At 39.0% G+C, this 21,277-nt stretch overlaps 1 long non-coding RNA gene across 15 annotated transcripts in view; it reads right to left on the reverse strand.

The window, feature by feature from the left end:
• The window catches only part of LOC115857170 (uncharacterized), a 231,411-nt gene that overhangs the window by 177,166 nt on the left and 32,968 nt on the right, over positions 1–21,277 (reverse strand). The gene's annotated exons all lie outside the window — the stretch shown is intronic.

The following is a 21,277-nucleotide window of genomic DNA, read 5'->3' on the forward strand; positions in this document are numbered from 1 at the left end:
TACAGCTAAGTTTCTTCCATGTCTATTCTTGGCTTGCTAGCCCATTTCTTTTTAGTTCTGAATAATATTCCATGGTATGGGTGTACCACATGTAATATATTTTTAGTCATATTGCTTATATAGACAGGGGCCTCACACACCCAAGGAGGCTGCCCTGCCCTGAGGCCTCAAGAAAAATTTAAATTCTGTCCAGTATACTCCTTTTAGATAGGCAAAGAATTTACATGATAAAGTAGATTTTATGAGGTTTTTGAAAGACATAAAGAAAATGTGTTAAGTGCCCAGTACAGAAAGTGCAGTGAGTAGACTAGTAGACTTCTATCAATATTATTGTCACTGTTATTATGATGGTAACAATGAAAGACTTCTATCCCAGAAGTTAAAATAAAAGCTTTCATTTTTAAGATAAAAGTTGACTATTAAAAGTATATCTAGGAAGAATTAAACTTAGATTGTGTTTTGCCATTTACCAAGCTCTTTCACATACATGAGCTTATCTTACCTTTATAGCAATTCTGTGATGCAGGCATTATTTTCATTCCTGATCATCAGATGATGAAACTGAGTCTGAGAGACTCAGTTGTTTCACCTTTTATAATTTGCAAAGGTTCCACTTGAACCCATATCAAATCTGGTATACTTTGCATTACAAAATAATTCCACTCTCTAAGGTTCCAAATGGTCAGGTTTTTATTATATAAATCAGTAATTTTCAAAGTGTGGTTCCTGGACCACCAGCATCAGCATCACCTGTTGATGCAAATTCTTGAGCCCTATGCCTGACCTACAGAGGGTCAGGCTGAGCAATCTGAGTTTTTTATTAGCCCTCCATTTTATTCTGATGTACGCTGAAGTCTGAGAACCACCGATCTAAGACACTGCTCTTTTCTTCTAACTGCTAACAATCCCAAGGTTAAAGAGAAATAAGATACCGCCACACAAAGCCATTTAAGCAATGATTTAATGATTAAAGTAACAGTTTTATTCAAGAGAAATCTGAAACAGCAAACTCACTGAAACTTTGTTCACTCTCTAATTATTTGGATTTTTCATCTTAACAAAAGCACAACATATTCCATCTATGTAGGGAAGAGAGAAGTCAAAACATGGGGGGTTTGGATTGAGTTTCAGCAGGGCAGAAGTAGGATAATAATGATGGTTTCCAAGGTTTCCTCTCCTCCTGTATTATCTACAATTGCTGAAGCAGGACTTTGAAAGATTAGCATAGATCACATCTTTGGAGAACACTTAACTGCCAAAGGCCAGGATGATGAAATTAAGTCCTCTCACAGTTGGAACAAAGACAAATTGGATGTGGCATGTCACAGGCTGAGATGGGCAAAGGGAGAGCTGACATTTCATATTTTACGGATACTGCTTACTGATAATTCTCCCCATTGTTTCTAGATCTGGGAGAAGAGGGCAAAGGTGCTCTTTCTGATTTATCATCTAAATATGTCCAGATGGCTTGGATCAACATCCAGGAGCAATTTGGGAAGGCAAAGATTTCTGCCAGCTTCTGCCCCACAAGTCTTGACAGTCACTGTGCATTATCAGAACCAAGGGATCAGTCCAGCTTTGAAGAAGGCCCTGGCAGAAGACCTGGGAAAAAAGCATCCCTGAGCATGCAGTCTGTTCCAAGTCTATCAGAGACACAAGCATTTCAAAGGAGATTTAGGAGAGGAGGTGAAGCCAGTGGTGCTTTCATCAGAAGTCAAAATCTGAGGGGGGGTGCTGATCTCCTGCTCAGCCCTAGGCCTTCCTAGCTGCTCTAGTTTACAGGCTCTTCAAAACCCAGGGTAAACTCCAGATGAGGATGGGGCCGTCCCAACTACACAGAGAAAGAGAGCTCTACCTTGGCAAGGGCGGAGGTCCCCAGGACCATCCTGCTGCAGGTAAAGTGAAGTATCTTTCTGGCCTGAGCCCTGCCCCTTAGAGGGCTCTGAAGAGCTGTGAAGTCTGTGTCCTGGGCACAACTGGCAGATGATTTCACACTAAAGAGGCCTTTCCTATAGAATTACCAGAGGACAATTCTTGGTGTTACAGAAAGGCCTTCTAGCAGAGTGGAGGGAAGGAGGTGAACGTTTATTGAGCAGCAACGATGTGCCAGGCCCTTTCCATACATTAACTCATTTTATCCTTACAACAATCTTATTAAGTAGATAATTTTGTCCCCAGTTTTCAGAAATGAAAACAAGGCAGAGAAAGGTTACCTACTCAAAGGCACACAGCTTGCAAGTGACATAGCCAGAATATGAACTCAGGTCTGGCTTCAAAGTCCCTGCTCTTGTCACTACTGTGCTGTGACAGGAGAAGTGACCCAATGGGCTAATCACCTGTCTCTGAGAGGCCACCTCAGGCCTTCCTGTGTGAGCTGTGGCCCACAGATCAATGGCGATTACAGTGTATATCTCACCTGTGCCATCTTTCTTGGCCTGCAAACACACATCCTAGTTACCCTGTCCCGAGAGAAGAGTCACTATGCACTTCTACTATCTCAGAGGGCACTGGAGATCAAAGGCAGCTGAGCTGGGAGTCCTTCTCATGGATGATCCGAATGTGTGCTGTCTACTCCTCTTTCTCCATCCAAACCTCCTTCCTCCAAATCACTCCCATACATCCCAGTTAAACAGAAATCCATCATCTTTTTTTTTTTTTAAATCTCTTACGCAAGGGGAAAAAAAAAGGCTGAGGTGAATGAGCTTTTTATTGCAACGGTAACCAAAGAGCATTTGCTGCAATCTGCTTATTTCAGCACAATCCCCTAAGTGCTCTCTTACTTCCCCTGATCAAGCTTGATATACAATACAGTCATAATCATCAATGAGATTTCGGCCAGTTAATCATTCATTTGTGATTGCCTAAGTCATAAGAACCGTTTCCCATGAAGTTTGTTTTCCCATTTTCAAGCTGGCCAAACTAACTTCTTGTAGAAACAGACTCTTTTCCTGGGGTATATATCTATCATTCCCCATTGGAGATTTTCACTATTCTTCACTATTACAGAATAGTGAACTTATTACCTAATACTTCAGTTTGTATTTGTCACCTACAATAATACCCTTCCCTTAATAATCTATATGCCAGGACAACTCCATGATAGAATCCAGTCCCCTACGGCAGGGTTCCTGCACAGCACTAACCCAGGGTACTGCTTACCAGGCAGAGTAAACAATTTGGAATGGAAAGGGGGTGGTGGGCATTTGTAGGCAGCCCAGTGTGTTCTGTCATGGCCTAGACGTAGGAACACTTACCCTCATCTGTATGAGAGCTGATTTTACTGCGGCCATTTGGCCAAATAAATACACTTTATGAATTTCTCCTAAGGAAATAAAGGTATGCATACACTGCAAGGGTGGGGATCAGTCTCCAGGGTATAGTATACTTATTAATAAACATTATATGAGACTCTATCATTGATAGGCAGAATATCCGGTGCTGGGAAATAAAGAGTAAAAGTAGACGTTGCCATTTTGCCATCACTTCCCACTCCTTCAACTCTGGCTTCAGCAAGTTAGGAATCCTGTTTCCCAAGAGACCAAGACAAGGCAAGAAGTCACCATCCTAGCAGGAGTAATCGACCCCGAGTATCAGAAGGAAGGGTTGCTCTTACACAATAGGAGGAGGAAGGAATATGTTTGGTATCCCCATGACCCACTGGAGAATCTTTCAGTATTTCTTTGCCAAATTTTAAAAGAAAAATGGATAAGTACAGCAGCCACAGTGAAAGAAGGGCATGACTGAAAGCTTTTAAAGAAGCAGATAAATTCCCAAATCGCCTTCTCTATACCACACCCATGAGTAATTGCCTCTCACAGCCAGCAGAATTATTCTACGGAGAGGGTAAACAGAAGAACTCTTGACTGAGGGATACTAGACACAATTGAGATACAAAAAACGTGAAGAAACAGGAAGATTGATTGAATGTGTGCCTATTAAATATTGAGAGACCCACCCAATTCTCGTTTTAGAACACTAGGAGCCAAGCCCTGACTTTCTTTTTCTTTTTTTTTAAATTTATTTATTTATTTATTTATTTTTGGCTGTGTTGGGTCTTTGTTGTTGTGCATGGGCTTCCTCTAGTTGCGGCGAGCAGGGGCTACTCTTCATTGTGGTGTGCAGGCTTCTCATTGCAGTGGCTTCTCTTGTTGCGGAGCACAGGCTCTAGGCGCGTGGGCTTCAGTAGTTGTGGCACGCGGGCTCAGTAATTGTGGCTCATGGGCTCTAGAATGCAGGCTCAGTAGTTGTGGTGCATGGGCTTAGTTGCTCCAAGGCATGTGGGATCTTCCCAGAGCAGGGCTCAAACCCATGTCCCCTGCATTGGCAGGCGGATTCTTAACCACTGTGCCACCAGGGAAGTCCCAAGCCCTGACTTTCTACACAAGATTTTGGAAGAGTCTTCTCTGTGGGAGCTGACCAGCCCATGTGGAAAGACCTAAAGAAAACTACATGGCACTTTTCCCAACAAATGGCCCACCCAGGTCACCCTACAGGGAGTTCACGGTTGGCAAGCTCACCAGGCCTCTAAAAATGAACATTTAATCAAGGAGACATTTGAGAAAAAAACTCTAATATGAAATATAGAGAGCAAAACAAATAGATGAAATGATTTTAGATATATGTGGGAAGTATAAAACCTCAAAAATCAAAACAGGAATATATCTATAATTAATATCCTCAGATATAAGAGAATATATGTATCTCTGGGAAAAAAAAAAACAGGATGCCATGAAAAATTAAACAGAGAACCAAAAAAACAGCTCTTGGAAATTAAAAATGTGATGGAAGAAATGAAATACTTAGTAGAAGAGTTAAGTGATAAAGAAATATCTCAGAAAATGTATGAGGGGCTTCCCTGGTGGCGCAGTGGTTAAGAATCCGCCTGCCAATGCAGGGGACACGGATTCGAGCCCTGATACCGGAAGATCCCACATGCCGCGGAGCAACTAAGCCCATGCGCCACAACTACTGAGCCTGTGCTCTAGAGCCCGCGAGCCACAACCACTGAGCCCGTGTTCCACAACAAGAGAAGCCATTGCAATGAGAAGCATGCGCGCCACAACGAAGAGTAGCCCCCGCTCACCACAACTAGAGAAAGCTGCATGCAGCAACGAAGACCCAATGCAGACAAAAATAAAAACAAACAAACAAACAAATAAATAAGAAAATATATGAAAGAGACAAAGAAAAAATATGCTGCTGGAGGATAAAATATGCATACAAAAGCTGGATTAAAAAAAACTTTAAAGTATATTTTAAAACGGGGAAATATAATACTGAATACTTTTTCAAAGTGAAATATCAATCTACCTTCCCTAAAACAGTGTACGTAAAAGTTCCCTTAGGCCACATCCTCATCAATAACTATTTTTCCTTTAGAAATTTGTTATAATTCATTGTAAATCTGTCTGAAGCTGATATCTTCTTCATGAGAAAAGTTTTAAGACAACAATTTAATTATAATAATATACAGTATATATGTAATAAAACAATATATAGGACATATGATATAACATATGTAATATGTATATTCTATCTATATGTATATTCTAATCTATTCAATCAATTCACTATATTTCAGCTAACCCCTTTTATCCCATCTTCCAGAGGTACCAATCATGGAGCCTTTTGAAGATTCTGCAGTATAAATTAAGTTGGTTCCCTGATTCCCATCCACTGCCCCTCACCCCATCCTAGATTTGGCTTTCTCAGTTCTACCAAGTAATTTGCCACTTACCATCTACTTTCCAGATTTAAAACTTGCATTGATATTGTCTCATCTTCTCTTTTCCCCATCTCTATGGATTTTTGAAAAGCTTTAGTTGGGTTTTGAAAGAAAATAAAATTGGACTTATGTATTAAATCTACTGTCTTTACTAGGAAATGTGACTTTAAAAAAAAATGAAAATGCAGATTCTATGACTAAACAGTTTTGCTCCTAGGTAAACTCTTGACATGTGTACCAGGAGAGATGTGCAGAAATATTTACAGTAGCATTGGCATAATGGCAAAAATCCAGAAGTAACTCATGAATGAATCTTAGAAACATAATGGTTAGTTTTAAAAAACTGCAAAAGAATGTGAATAGTATGAAATAAATTTAGTCAGTTCAAACAACATTAAAGAAAATCGAAGTAGTAGTTAGCCTTGGTTGGGGAGAGACAGAGTTGAAATTGGGGATGAAGATGAGGAGCTTCAACAGTACTGGTGATTGTTAGAATACCCCAGGAGCAAACTCTGATGCAAGAATTTGGGTGTAATTACAGTTGACCCTTGAAAAACATGAGTTTGAACTGTGTGGGTCCACTTACACATGGATCTTTCTCCACAGTACATATTATAGTGCTATATGATCCAAGGTTGGTTGAATCTGTGGATGTGGAACCAGGGATATGGAGGAACCGCGAATATGGAGGAACTGCAAATACGGAGTGCCAATATAAGCTATATGTGTGAATTTTTGACCGTGCAGAGAGTCTGCACCCCTAACCCTGTGTTGTTCAAGGGTCAACTGTAGCTTATTTGGGAGACTATCCCAGGAAACACTGGTAAAGGAGTAGGGAAGTGAGATGGGAAAGGAAAGGTAGGAAGTTATAAAGGGTGAGTTAATAAGCAGATTATTACCATGAACAACCAAGGCTCAGTTTCACTGGGACCTCTTGGAGACTGTATAGAATATATCTCAAGGTCATCCTACCTGAGGGGCAAGGAAGCTTAGATATTTATTTACCACCTCCGTCCATTATTAGTTGAGGGCTGCTCCTGGTGGCCTTGATCCTCTGGCACTTCCAGCATACCATATTTGCAGGGGCTAAGCATATTTCTGTGACCAGAGGAAAGCCTGAAGGCAAAGCACCTCAGGTGCTTACAGCAGATGCCATTAGTGCTTTTCAGGAATAGTGAGCACTAATGGGATAGGCCTGCTGCAGTACCACTCTACTTTTTAAACTAGAAGGGGCTAAAACGGGATTTATTTGGTTACTGTTTGTACTATACATGTGAAATATATTTTCATATCAGTGCTAATGTTAATAAAAATATTAAGTAAACGTACATGTTTCTTGAATTCCCATTTTATTCTTTGCAAAATGTTCTGTTAGAAATGTGGACTTTATAGTATGTGTTCATTCTTCATTTTCACTGACCTTCTGCTCACATGCAGCAACAGGACCACAGACTCCCTGGTGTCATTGGGCCCTAAATCATTTTTTGAACAAATAAGCCTTTCACTGCAGGAGGGATATTGTGATTAGATTTAAATATGGCCATTTATATAGCAGCAGAAACTGATTTGCAAGAACCCTTTAGACAGTATATTTTAGGAAAACATCCTGGTGTGAAATTCAATTCAACTTATGTGTTTGTTTTTTTATTATATGGATCATTTTTACATAGTAAGATTTTGGCATTTGGGGTCTCAGAGGTCATACGCCTTGGGCTAAGACAACTTTTTGGATTATAATTAATTCAAACCCCAATTATGCTCTTCCAAGCAGGAATGGTTCTATAAAGTCCTAGTTTCTATGGCCAGCATGTTACAGTTTAGTTTATTTAATATATTAAGCCAAATGCACTATAGGCTGTGCTTATGGAGCAGGGTCATTCAATTGACCAAGGCAACTAGAGCAGACAACTGGACACTTTACAGAACAATACACTGCAGTTGGACTCAAGAAGGAAACTCACTAATTTGTACCTGGTTACACAAATAGGCTGAAGGTGACTGAATTGATTTTAGAGAATTGTCTTTGACCACTCAAAATCAATGGAGCCAATTGCTCTGTATGAAGTAAGCTAAATAAACAGATAACAAATGTTTACTGATTAAATTACCCCTTTAATCCATCAGCTTTAAAAAAAAAAAAGCTTTGAAAATAAATTTCAAAAAAAAAATCTCAATGCCTACAATGACATACATATCTGCACTCCTTGATACAAAGTTTGAGTTAATCCTTTGTTAACAACTACCTCTAAGGCAGCTGAAGGGTAATAAAAACACTCCTTACAAAGGAACTGACAATCCACTAGCTTGAAGGGCCCTTAATTTTTCTCTGAACAAGATCAGGCTCATCACTCTACTTCTGAAGATCTCTATTTACATTGACAAACCAATCAGAAACCATGAAATGAGCTGTTTCAAAACAGCTCACAAGGGCTAACTCTACACAGATAAGCAGAATAGAGGAGTTGGTAACATGAAAATGTTTTATGGGACATTCCTAACAGGAAAGTAGAATGCATTGCAGATCCCTTTAATTTTACAAACCTATCTCACGGCCTACTTGGTGAGGCAGATCAATTTGGTATTCCCTTTGTAACTGTAAACATTTCCATTTAACAGTCATTAGTTTAATCATCTCTTAAAATGAATTAATCATTAGCATTTGAAGATTGTTTTTATTCTCCTTCATACAAAAGCCCATTAAATGAATGGATAGATGGATAACTATAATTTAAACTGGAAATTTTGACTGATGCAACAATATACAAAAACACATTTCAAAGTGAGCTGTTAGAACACAGAGACTAAATTTCAACACAGATATAAAAAATGATGGCAACTGAGAATTTTTTTTTTTTTTTTTTGCGGTACGAGGGCCTCTCACTGTTGCAGCCTCTCCCGTTGCAGAGCACAGGCTCCGGACGTGCAGGCTCAGCGGCCATGGCTCACGGGCCCAGCCGCTCCACAGCATGTGGGATCTTCCCGGACCGGGGCACGAACCCGTGTCCCCTGCATCAGCAGGCAGACTCTCAACCACTGTAAGCCCGAGAAAATTTTTTGAGGAATACTTCATTGGAAAGAGAGAAGTGCTATGGGGGAACAATGATGAGGCTTGTTTGCAATGCACCTCAAGACAGTCACAGAACTCAGTAAGCATCTCCTGTACTAATCCTGTCTTTATTTAAAGTTTTGATATCTTGTTCATCATACTTTTTTGCATTAATATTTACTTTAAAAATATTTCATTAAAATATTGTTTACCTTGACTGCTGAGTTTTTTGGCACTCTCTTTAATTCTGCACTCAAGGTGAGTGCCTCACTAGCTTCACAGTAATCCCAGTCCTGACTGATGGGCACAAGGTAATAACGTCTGACCCTCACCTGTATCTGCAAAAGCCACCTATGACAGCAGGACATAGGTGGGTGACTAGGAAGGTACTGCACTCTCCTCTAGTAATGGGTCAAAAGTATGGGAATTCCAGGGACTAGATGAAAAATAGTGGTATAAATATCTGCCTGGGGTCACTTAAAAAGGTATCCTCTCCAACAGGATGGTTGACACCGAGAGAGTTGACAACGACCTAGGAGAAAGGGACTTTGGGAAAACTGCTGCAAGGGAGAAGCCAAGGGGCACTGGGGTGACCAACTGAAGATGAGGCACTGCTGCATGTGGAGAGTTAGGCTGAGGGCCAGGGCAATCAGAGGGGCCACCTTTCCACCCTCCTCCCAACTGTACAACCCTAGGAGTTGAGCAAGAAGGTTTATAGCATACTCTTCCCAGAAGACTGCTGGCATGCCTGTAGCCAGGCCCTGGGATGAAGGTGGGGTGGGGAGGAGAAGTCTTAACTGAAGGAAGAGCAAAGTATTCTTTAATATATTACACAAAACCTAAATACTAAATTAAAACTATGATTTTGATATTCAAATGACCCTAGGACTCAAGGCCGTGTTGCAAAACTCCAGCGGCACCATTCCCATTATAATTTATCGGAGCTGGGCTCCAGGAGACTCATTTACAAAGATTACAATGCAAATGGTACCCCCGAGAATTGTGCAACTTGGAGGCCCCGATAGAACATTTTATTACTTGAATGGTCAGAAAAATCATGGGACTGCATAGGTTTTTATACAGGCACAAGAAAAACTCCCAGTGAAAGTTAGAGACAAAAATGAATTTGCATTTTAAACTCCATAAATTATGCTTATTCCACTTAACCGTTACAGAAGGATGGATGGGGGGAGAATGAAATGAATTAAAAAAATAGATAGTAAAAGGAAATTTAAGTTACTGAAGAGAGTGATTCTATTTAAATTAATCTGTTTCCTTAACAGTGAGTTGATTTAAGAAGAAAATTCCTGTTGAAAAGGGTAGAAACATTCATTGGGGGCAAATTTCAATGTCTGATTGACTGATGTTATTTAGAGACTTTATCTGTATTTCAAAGGTTGTTCTCCCATATAGATGAGCTAGCTGAAAAGAGAATACTGTGCCCTGATGACCTTGGGAAATACCATACCCATCTGGTACAGCTGTCATCTACCGTCTTGTTTGCTATTCTAGTCTCTGATAGCACCAGGGTGTTCCCCCATATCTGTGGTTATCTTTTCTCCAATCTCATTTTCACCATCTTATTTTCAGTCCTCATTTCTCACCAAGATCACAGTAATATTTAATTAGCCTTCTCTTCCAGATGTGTGCCTCAGATCTTTTCTATATTTTGTGCCAAATGAAGCCTTCTAAAATATAAATCTGATCAAATGAAAATATGTGTGTAGGTATCCACACACACACAAACATATGTGAGTATACACATATACATACTTATGTATTCGTATATATACAAGATGTATATACATACATATACACACATGTATGTACATGGAATACATGAAAATATACATATATGTATGTGTGTGTACATACACATATACTTAAAACCAGAAGAATCACACATAAGCATTACAGTAATTATGTTCAGCTGGTAGGATTATGAGTCCTTGATTAAATTTTTCTTTATGCTTTTTTACATTTTCTAAGTTACTGCATTGACTGTTCATTAATATAATTTTTAAAAATTTCTTAATGATATAGAGAACATTTAATGAAATGAGAAAATTTTAAATAGTTGTTAATTTTTGAAGTGTTTACGAAATAGCATATATAGTATGAACCCATCTATCTGTGTAAAATGTATATTTTATACACAGTAAGTCCCCTACATATGAACCAGTTCTGTTCCAAGAGAGTGTCCGTAAGTCCAATAAAGTTAGCCTAGGTACCCAACTAACACAATTGGCTATACAGTACTGTACTGTAATAGGTTTATAATACTTTCCACACGAATAATACCTAAAAAAAAATAAACACAAAAATAAAGAAAACATTTTTAATCTTACAGTATAGTACCTTAAAAAGTACAGTAGTAGAGTACAATAGCTGGTATACAGGGGCTGGCACTGAGTGAACAGGAAAGAAGAGTTACTGACTGGAGGAGGGAGAAGACGTGGGAGATGGTAGAGCTGAAGGATCGTCAGCAACATGAGATGGAGGGCAGGCTGCAATTTCACTCACGCCTGACGTCGATGGCACAGGTTCTGGTTCCTTGCTGGATTCAATTCTATCTACCCGCCTGAGAAAACGATCCAGTGATGTCTAGGTAGTAGCTCTTTTTATCTCATCATAAATGACATGGTAGCACTGGATTACATTCTGAACGGCTGCTGCAAACTTTGTGTATCGTTCTATGTTCAGGTCCTGCGCCTCAAAAACTAACAGTGCCTCCTCAAATAGCACCAACTTACGTGACTGGACACATGAACGCATATTCGTATCTTTGAAAGTTCACAACTTGAAGGTTTGTATGTAGGGGACTTACTGTAAATGAATGGTGTGTGTATATACATATATATATATATATATATAAACACATATATATATATCTATAAACACATACATGTAAATGCTAGCACTGATTACCTTCAGAGATGATACCTTGAGCAATTTTTACTTCTCTTTGTGCTTAGTTATATATTCAAAATTGTCTACAGTGAGTATATATAGTCATGATAGTCTCCCCACTAAGTGTGATTCTCTGTGGCAAGGAGGTAAAGCTATATAAAAGGTATAGCAAAGCCCATTGATGCTTTTCCTAAAACTGGTAACATGTTCTTTATTTCTGCAATATTCTGCCAAGCCTAAAAAGTAGCACTTTGGCAACATCATTCTTTCACTCTGAGATGAAAATTCACTTCATTTCATCAAGGAGCCAAAGTCTCTTGTAGTATTTTACCAACTAGATAGCTTTTGAGCCAATTATCTGCAACTAACTTTCTTTTGGAAAGCTTGCAAATGCATGCTCCTCACTTAGGCTGCAAAGTAGGCAGGGAGTCAAAATACTACACAAGGTAAACCCATGACCTTAGCCTCAGAATAGAAAGCAGTGAGGTAGAGCAGGGATCAAGATGGCAGAGTAGGAGGACGAGGAGTTCACCTCCCCCCACAAACACATCAAAAATACTTCTACACGTGAAACAATTTTCATGGAAAATTAACTGGAAACTGGCAGAAGAACTCCTGTACAACCAAAGCTGCAAGAAAGATCTCCATGTAATCAGGTAGGACTGGGAAAAAAAGGCATCAAGCTGGGACCTGCACCCCCTGGGGGGATCTGTAAGGAACAGAAGGTCCACATGGGTGGACCCTTGCCTTGGGGAGAGACCAGGTGGAGCCACAATCTGGGAATCCCAGTCCTAGGGACCTACATGGAGGAGACAAGCCCCCTTGCCTGCTGGGAAATCCACTGAGACAGATAGGGCTGGAGAAGCCTAGACTCTACTCACAAGAAGTGCACATGTGCTGGCTTGCTAACAGTCAGGGTGGAGAGAGCCTTGCACTGGCAGCTGCTGCCTCACCGCACTTCCCAATCCAAAGGGGCAAACATCCCAGCCCTGCTCACTCCACACTACAGCCTGGCACGAGATGTGGGCAAAGACTCGGTCTAGTCACATGGAGACAGACCAGGGCGCCTGGGGAATGATCCAGGTGGAGCCATGAAGGCCACTGTCAGTGCACACATCTGGCAGCAGGTAGGGCCACAGTAGCCATTGTTAGCACATGTAGGGACAGCACCACAGAGCACTTAGCAGCTAACTGCTGAATCTCAGGCAGAGAGCCCTGGGAGAGAACTCGTCTAGCTACACAGAGACAGCCCAGAGGGCCTGAGGTATTGTCTGAGTAGGGTGGCAGAAGCCACTGTCAGCACACTCAGGAGTATAGAGCAGCTCCTCTCCCATGGAGAGCTCCCTGGCACCGCCTACTCCACACCACAGCTTAGCACTAAATCTGGGGTAGACAGGTCCTGGGAGAAAACTGCCACAGAGGCAGCCCAGATCTCAGACAGCAGCACAGCTACCTCAATTCCTGCAGCCACAACACCCCAACCCCCAGCCCTACCCTACTCCACACAACACTTTGCACTAACTAGGTCTGGGACAAACACAAGAGAGAAAGAGATGTGACCCTGGGCTGCTTCTGAGCAGAACTGCAGATGCCTACACACATGGTGCATAGGTTCTCAGTGATCAAACAGGCCTCACTGCTTCAGCAATCACCTCCTTTGAGGCAGGGCACACACTCAAGGGCAACAGAGCCTGATCAATCCTAAACTTCAAGGCTTCTACTTCAACATCTGGGGAGCAGACCCTGGCCCTGACAGGGTGACAACAGCTACAGATCAGAGAGGAAGCCCCGCTTCACATCCAACACAGGCTCTAGACACTACGACACCAACCACTCCCCCTAACAAGAGGTAACAGCCAGCACACCCTGAGGAAAGGCATGGCTGGCATCCATACCAAAACCAGCCCTCACACCAAAAACATTAGACACGCACAGTGTACACAGGGACTCTCCCACATAAAAACACTCCTTCAAGGCCACAGTAGATAACTGTTTTTCCTAAATTCATAGAGACAGAGAAGCTTAAGTAAAATGAAAATGGAGAGGAACTACTCCAACTAAAAAAAACCAAAGAAATCCCCTGAAGAACAAATGAAACAGAGCTTACCAGTGTACTAGACAACAAGATCAAAAAGGAGGTAATAAAACTGCTAACTGAATTTAAAAGGATTATTGACAGAAACACAGATCACTGTAACAAGGAACTAGAAACTATAAACGTGAACCAATCAAAAATAGACAATTTAATTGCAGAGATGAAAACCAATCTAGAGGCACTGAATAGCAGACTAAATGACACAGAAGAATGAATAAGTGATCCAGAACAGCAGACAGAAAGACAAATGAAAAGAAATGAAAGCAACATATGAGATCTACAGGATAATATAAAATGTGTCAATCTACACATAATAGGGGTTCCAGAAGGAGAAGAGAAAGAGAAGAGGATTGAAAATGTATTTGAAGAAAGTAAGGCTGAAAACTTCCCAAATCTAAAGAAGAAAACAGATATACAGGTACAGGAAGCAGAGGATCCCAAAATAGATGAACCCAAACAGACCCAGACCAAGACATATCATAATTAAAATAACAAAAGTTAAAGGTAAAGAGAGGATTCTAATGGCAGCAAGAGCAAAACAAAGAATCTGTTACAAGGGAATTCCCATAAAGCTATCAGCTGATTTCTCTGCAGAAACGTTGCAGGCCAAAAAGGAGTGATATATTCAAAGTCTTGAAAGGGAAAAACCTGCAATCTAGAATACTTTACTCAGCAAGATTATCATTTAGAATAGAAGGAGAGATAAAGAATTTCTCAGTTTTTTAGCAAAAACTAAAAGAATTCAGCAATACTAAACCTATCCTAAAAGAAATATTGAAGGGTTTTCTCTAAATAGAAGAGAAGCAAAAATCTATGGAAGAGGGAAAATCACAGTAGGAATGAAGGAAATACATAAAAGGAATGAAGATCACTTAAACAAACCAGTGCATACAAAAAAAAAAAATCAAAAAATTGTAAAAACGATTATAACTGCAATTAATAGTAAAAGGATAAGCATGAAGATGTAAAATAGGACTTCAAAGTCACAAAATGTGGGGGAAGGGAGAATAAAAATGTAGATCTTTTAGGACTTGTTTGAACTTACATGACTGTTAATTTAAAGAACGTAGATTTAGTTACGGGTCAACATACGGGTCAACATGGTAACCACAAATCAAAAACATAAAATAGATTCACAAAAACCAAAAAAGAAAGGAACTTAAGCATACTACAAAAGAAAGTCATCAAACCACAAAAGGAAAAACAAAAAGAAGTAAGAAATAAAGAAAAACTACAAAAACAACCAGAAAACAAGGATTAAAATGGCAATAAGTACATTCCTATCAATAATTACTTCAAATGTCAATGAACTAAATGCTCTGATCAAAAGACATAGAGTGGCAGATTAGATAAACAAAAACAAGAACCTAGAATATACTGCCTACAAAAGACTCACTTCAGGGCAAAAGACACACACATAGACTGAAAGTGAGAGGATGGAAAAAGATATTTCATGCAAACGTAAACAACAAGGAAGTGAGGGTAGCAATACTCATACAAGACAAAAAAGACTTTAAAACAAAGACCATAAAGAAAGACAAAAAGGGCATTATGTAATGATAAAGGGATCCATACAAGAAGAGGATACTTGTTAACATATGTGCTCCCAATATAGGAGCACCTGAACATATAAAACAATACTAACAGACATAAAGGGAGAAATGGACAATAATACAATAATAGTAGGAGACTTTAACACCTCACTGACATCCATGGACAGATCATCCAGACAGAAGATCAATTAGGCAACAGAGGTCCTAAATGACACAACAGACTAGTTGGACTTAATTCATACCTACAGGACACTACATCCAAAAAAATAAAACCAAAAGCAAAAACAGAATATACATTCTTTTCAAGCACATATGGAACATTCTCTAGGATACAGCACATACTAGGTCACAAAACAAGCCTCAACAAATGTAAGGGGACAGAAATTATTTTAAGCATCTTTTCTGACCACAATGGCATAAAACTAGAAATCAACCACAGAAAGAAGAACAGGAAAAGAATGAACACATGGAGACTAAACAACATGCTACTAAAAAAACCTATGAGTCAATGATGAAATCAAAGGAATCAGAAAATACCTTGAGACAAATGAAAACACAACCTTACAAAATTTACAGGATGAAACAAAAGCAGTTCTAAGAGGGAAGTTCATAGAGATACAGGCCTTCCTCAAGAAATAAGAAAAAACTCAAATAAACAACCTAACCTACCACCCAAAAGAGTTAGAAAAAGAAGAACAAACAAAACCTAAAGTCAGCAGAAAGAAGTAAAGAATAAAGATCAGAGAGGAAATAAATAAAATAGAGATTAAAAAATAGAAAAAATCAATAAAACCAAGAGCTATTTTTTTGAAAAGATGAACAAAATCAACAAACCTCTAGCCAGGCTTACCAAGAAGAGAGAGGACTCAAATAAACCAAATAAGGAGAAATAACAGCTGATACCATAGACACACAAAAAATTGTAAGAGAATAGTATGAAGAGCTATATGCCAACAAATTAGACAACCTGGTCTAATTTGGACAAGTTTCTAGAAACATACAGCCTGCCAAAACTGAGTCAAGAAGAAACAGATAATCTGAACAGACTGATCACTAGACGTGAAATAGAATCTGGAATTTAAAAAACTCCCTGCAAGGCTTCCCTGGTGGTGCAGTGGTTGAGGGTCCGCCTGCCGATGCAGGGGACACGGGTTCGTGCCCTGGTCTGGGAAGATCCCACATGCTGCGGAGCGGCTGGGCCCGTGAGCCATGGCCGCTGAGCCTGCGTGTCCGGAGCCTGTGCTCTGCAACGGGAGAGGCCACAACAGTGAGAGGCCCGTGTACTGCAAAATAAATAAATAAAATAAATAAAATAAAATAATAAAATAAAAAACTCCCTGCAAACAAAAGTCCAGGACTGGATAGCTTCACTGGGGAATTCTACCAAGCATACAAAGAAGAACTTATACCTATCCTTCTCAAACTATTCCAAAAAATTGAAGAGGAGGGAACACTCCCAAATTCATTCTATGAGGCCACCATCACCCTGATACCAAAACCAGAGAAAGACACTACCAAAAAAGAAAATCATAGGCCAGTAGCTTTAATGAATATAAATGTGAGAATCCTCAACGAAATATTAGCAAACCAAATCCAACAATACACAAAAAGGATCATATATCATGATCAAGTTGGATTCATTCCAGGGCTGCAACGATGGTTCAACATACACAAATTAATCAGTGTGATACACCACATTAACAAAAGGAAAAACAAAAGACACACGATCATCTCAACAGATCAGAAAACGCATTTGACAGAATTCAACACCCATTCATGATAAAAACTCTCACCAAAGTGGGTATAGAGGGAACATATCTCAATATAATAAAAACCATTTATGACAAATCCACAGCCAACATAATACTTAACAGTAAAAAGCTGAAAGCCTTCCCACTAAATTCAGGAATAAAGCAAGGAGGCCCACTCTCACCACTTCTATTCAACATAGTATTAGAAGTTCTAGCCACAGCAATCAGATAAGAAAAATAAATAAATAAATAGAAAGATAAAAAATAAATAAAAGGTAGCAAAATTGGAAGGGAAGAGGTTAAACTGTCTCTATTTGCAGATGACATGATACTCTGTACAGAGAACCCTAAAGTCTCCACATAAAAAACAATCAGAACTAATAAATGAATTCAGCAAGGTAGCAGGATACAAGATTAATATACAGATATCTGTTGCATTTCTTTATACTAATAATGATATATCAGAAAGAGAAAATAAAAAAAAAATCCCATTTAAAATTGTGCCAAAAAAATATCTAGGAATAGAAGGAAAAAAACAGGAAAAACTAAAACTACCTAAGGAAACTTGACCAAGGAGGTGAAGGACCTAGATGCTGAGAACTATAAAACATTGATAAAGGAAAGTGAAGATGATTCAAAGAAATGGAAAGATATCCTATGCTCTTGGATTGGAAGAATTAATATTTTTAAAATGGCCATACTACCCAAAGCAATCTACAGATTTAATGCAATCCTTATCAAAATATCCATGACATTTTTCATAGAACTAGAACAAATAATCCCAAAATTTATATGGAACTACAAAAGACCCAGAATTGCCAAAGCAAGTCTGAAGAAAAAGAACAAAGCTGGAGGTATAACCTTTCCAGACTTCAGACTATACTCAAAGCTACAGTAATCAAAACAGCGTGGAACAGAACAGAAAACCCAGAAATAAACCCACACACCTCTACAACAAACGAAGCAAGAATATAAAATGGAGAAAAGACAGTCTCTTCAACAATTCGTGTTGGAAAAGCTGGACAGCCTCATGTAAATCAATGAAGTAGAACACTGCCTCACACCATATACAAAAATAAACTCAAAATGGTTTAAAGACATAAATGTAAAACATGACACCATAAAACTCCTAGGAGAAACATAGGCAAAACATTCTCTGATATATATTGTAGCAATATTTTCTTAGATCAGTCTCCCAAGGAAAATAAATAAAAGCAAAAATAAACAAATGGGACATTATCAAATTTAAAAGCTCTTGCATAGCAAAGGAAACCATAAACAAAATGAAAAGACAATCTAGAGAATGGGATAATATCTGTAAATGATGTGACCAAAAAGGGGTTAATATCTAACATATACAAACAGCTCATACAACTCAATATTGAGAAAACAAACAACCCAATCAAAAAATGGGGAGAAGACCTAAATAGATACTTTTCTAAAGAAGACATACAGATCGCCAACAGGCTCATGAAAAGATGCTCAACACTGCTAATTATTAGAGAAATGCAAATCAAAACTGCAATGAGGTATCACCTCACACAGAAGATTATACTTAGTGAAGTAAGTCAGACATGTATTATACTTTGTGAAGTAAGTCAGACATGTATCAAATACTACATGATATGACATATGTGGAATCTAAAAAATAATACAAATGAGTCTATATACAAAACAGAAACAGACTCAGACATAGAAAACAAATTTATGGTTACCAAAGGGGAGAGGGAGGGTGGGAGGGACAAATTCGGAGTATGGGATTAACAGATACAAACTACTATACATAAAATAAACAACAAGGATTTACTGTATAGCACCGAGAATTACATTCAAAATCTTGTAATAACCTATAATGGAAAATAATCTGAAAAAAACCTGAATCACTATGCTGTACACCTGAAACTAACACAATATTGTAAATCAACTATACATCAACAAAAAATCTAAGAAAAAAACAGCACTGGTGTACTGTTCATTATCAAACAACCTGTTAGCTAGTCAATATTCACATCCTGTAACCAGAGTAGGAAAAAGTGACACTTCTAAAGGGGCAACAAGGGCTTTAATTAGAATACATGAACTTATTTCATTCATACTATGTATCCATTTTACATCATCTCTACCCTCAAATCTGAAAGTAGAAGAGTAGAAGAAACAAACAGGGTAACAGACTATTACAATCAATACAATAAGTGTAAAGAAATAGGGTTATGATGATGATACTGATATGAAGGAAAGTTAGCCCAGGCAAGGAGGAAGGACATAGGCAAGTCAGGCCTATTGGAGAGGTGACACTGAGCCACTTCTTAAAGGCTGAGTGGATGTTAGGCAGGAAAAGCATGGCAAGAGGGGTGGGATTTCCATGCAGAGGAAAGAGGATGCACAAAGAGAGATGTGAGAGATGATAGCATCTGGTGAAGGAAGAGTAAATGGGGGTGAACAGGAGAGGTAAGGAATCTGGAATTTTATGCTGATAGCAATAGGGTATCAGTGAATGTTAATAGGCAAGGACAGAAAAGAAAAACATAGGCAAGGACAGGATATGGTCAAATTAGCATTTTATAAAGATATTCTCTGGATAAACTGGATTCTGGGAGAATAGAGAGGGGAAAATCATTTAGGAGATTATTGCAGTCACCTAGGTGAAAAATGTGATTATCTGGGAATACAAAGGAAGAGGGGATATATTTAAGTGATATTAAGGAGTAAAAATTGTATTGATTTGTTGATAAAATGGAAAGCCAAGGATAAAGGAGAGGAAAGACTTTAGAATGATTCCTAGGATGGCAGTATCATTCACTGATACCAGGACATACAAAAAGAGAGAACAAGGCTGAGTGGAACATCAAGGTCCTTTCCAGTTTGTGGAGTTTGAGCTGCCAATTGAACATGTACACAGAGCAACTTGGTAAGGAATAGGTCCCTGGTAGGAGAGAGATCTGGGTTGTACCTTAAAATTTTAGAGTCACATAGACGGAAACTGAAGCCATGGGAATGGCAAAAATAGCCCAGGTAAATTGTGTGGAATAAAAAGAGATCTTAAGATGCAACCTCAAAATATAAAGTGTTGGTTGAGAAAGAGTTGCCTGTGAAAGAGCCTGAAAAGGACATTCAGAGAAGTAAGAGGAATATCAAGAAAGAATGAAGTCAAGAAAAGAAAAGGAGAAATTTCAAAAAGGGAGGAGTCGATAGTCTGGAATGCTGTAATGACATAAAATAAGGGCCAAGGGGTGTGCACTGGTTTTGACAACAAAAAAATTCAGCAATGAGCTTAGTAAGTAGTTTCAGTGGAGGGGTGAATATAAAAGCCCCACTGCAGCAGACTGAGGCTCTAACAGAAGATAAGAATGAGGAGACAGTATAGATTACTTTTTCAAGAAGCCTGGCTATCAGGGAAAGGAGAAAGATTGAGTAGGTTCTAGAAATGTCAATAGAAGCCAGGGAGACTTTTTTTCATTTCTTAAGATGGAGACTGGATTATCTTAATGTGAAGAAGAAAAGATCCCACCTCAGCCAAATAAATAATTAAAAGGGAGATATGGAGATAGGAAAAAAAATCTTTATATGTACCAAATTATTGTAATTTCAAGCCTTGCTTCTCTTGAAACTGTATGTGTTCATCATTCTATCTCTATAATTTAGCATAGTGCCTAGGTTATAGTGGGAATTCTAATATATGTCGAATGAATAAGTGCATGAAAGAATTTATAGAAGTAAAGTAGTAACAGATAACACTGAAAAGGAAAGCACATAAATTGGGAGAATTATTGCTTGCTGTTTTATTTCCCCTGTGGAGTAATACCCAGGTCATCTGCTGAAGGCAAGGGAAGAAGACTATAGGAGAACGATTAAAGATCCAGTCACTGTCACAAATGAGGAGGGAGTTGACTGAGGTACACAAAAGTCTTGCCAGGCAGGGCAGAGGATTCAGTTGAAGCTGGAAACCGTGCATGTGTAATAGCACCTGGAAGAGCACAGGAGTTATTTTATTTGCAACAGGTATTGACTGGATAGAGAATGTAAACAAACCAGGAGGGGATTCCAACTTGGGGGAAAACAGAGGCGACAACTGACTGAAGTTCTCTCCCAGCTAAGAGCTGATACTGTGGGAGAAAATGAAGGAGCTGAGAGGATGAAAAGTTGTGGCCGGAGAGCGGCATGTTAAATTTCACAGAAGGAACAACTCTAGTAGTGACA

This window comes from Globicephala melas, chromosome 5 (assembly GCF_963455315.2).
Source record: "Globicephala melas chromosome 5, mGloMel1.2, whole genome shotgun sequence".
Classification (NCBI taxonomy): domain Eukaryota; kingdom Metazoa; phylum Chordata; class Mammalia; order Artiodactyla; family Delphinidae; genus Globicephala; species Globicephala melas.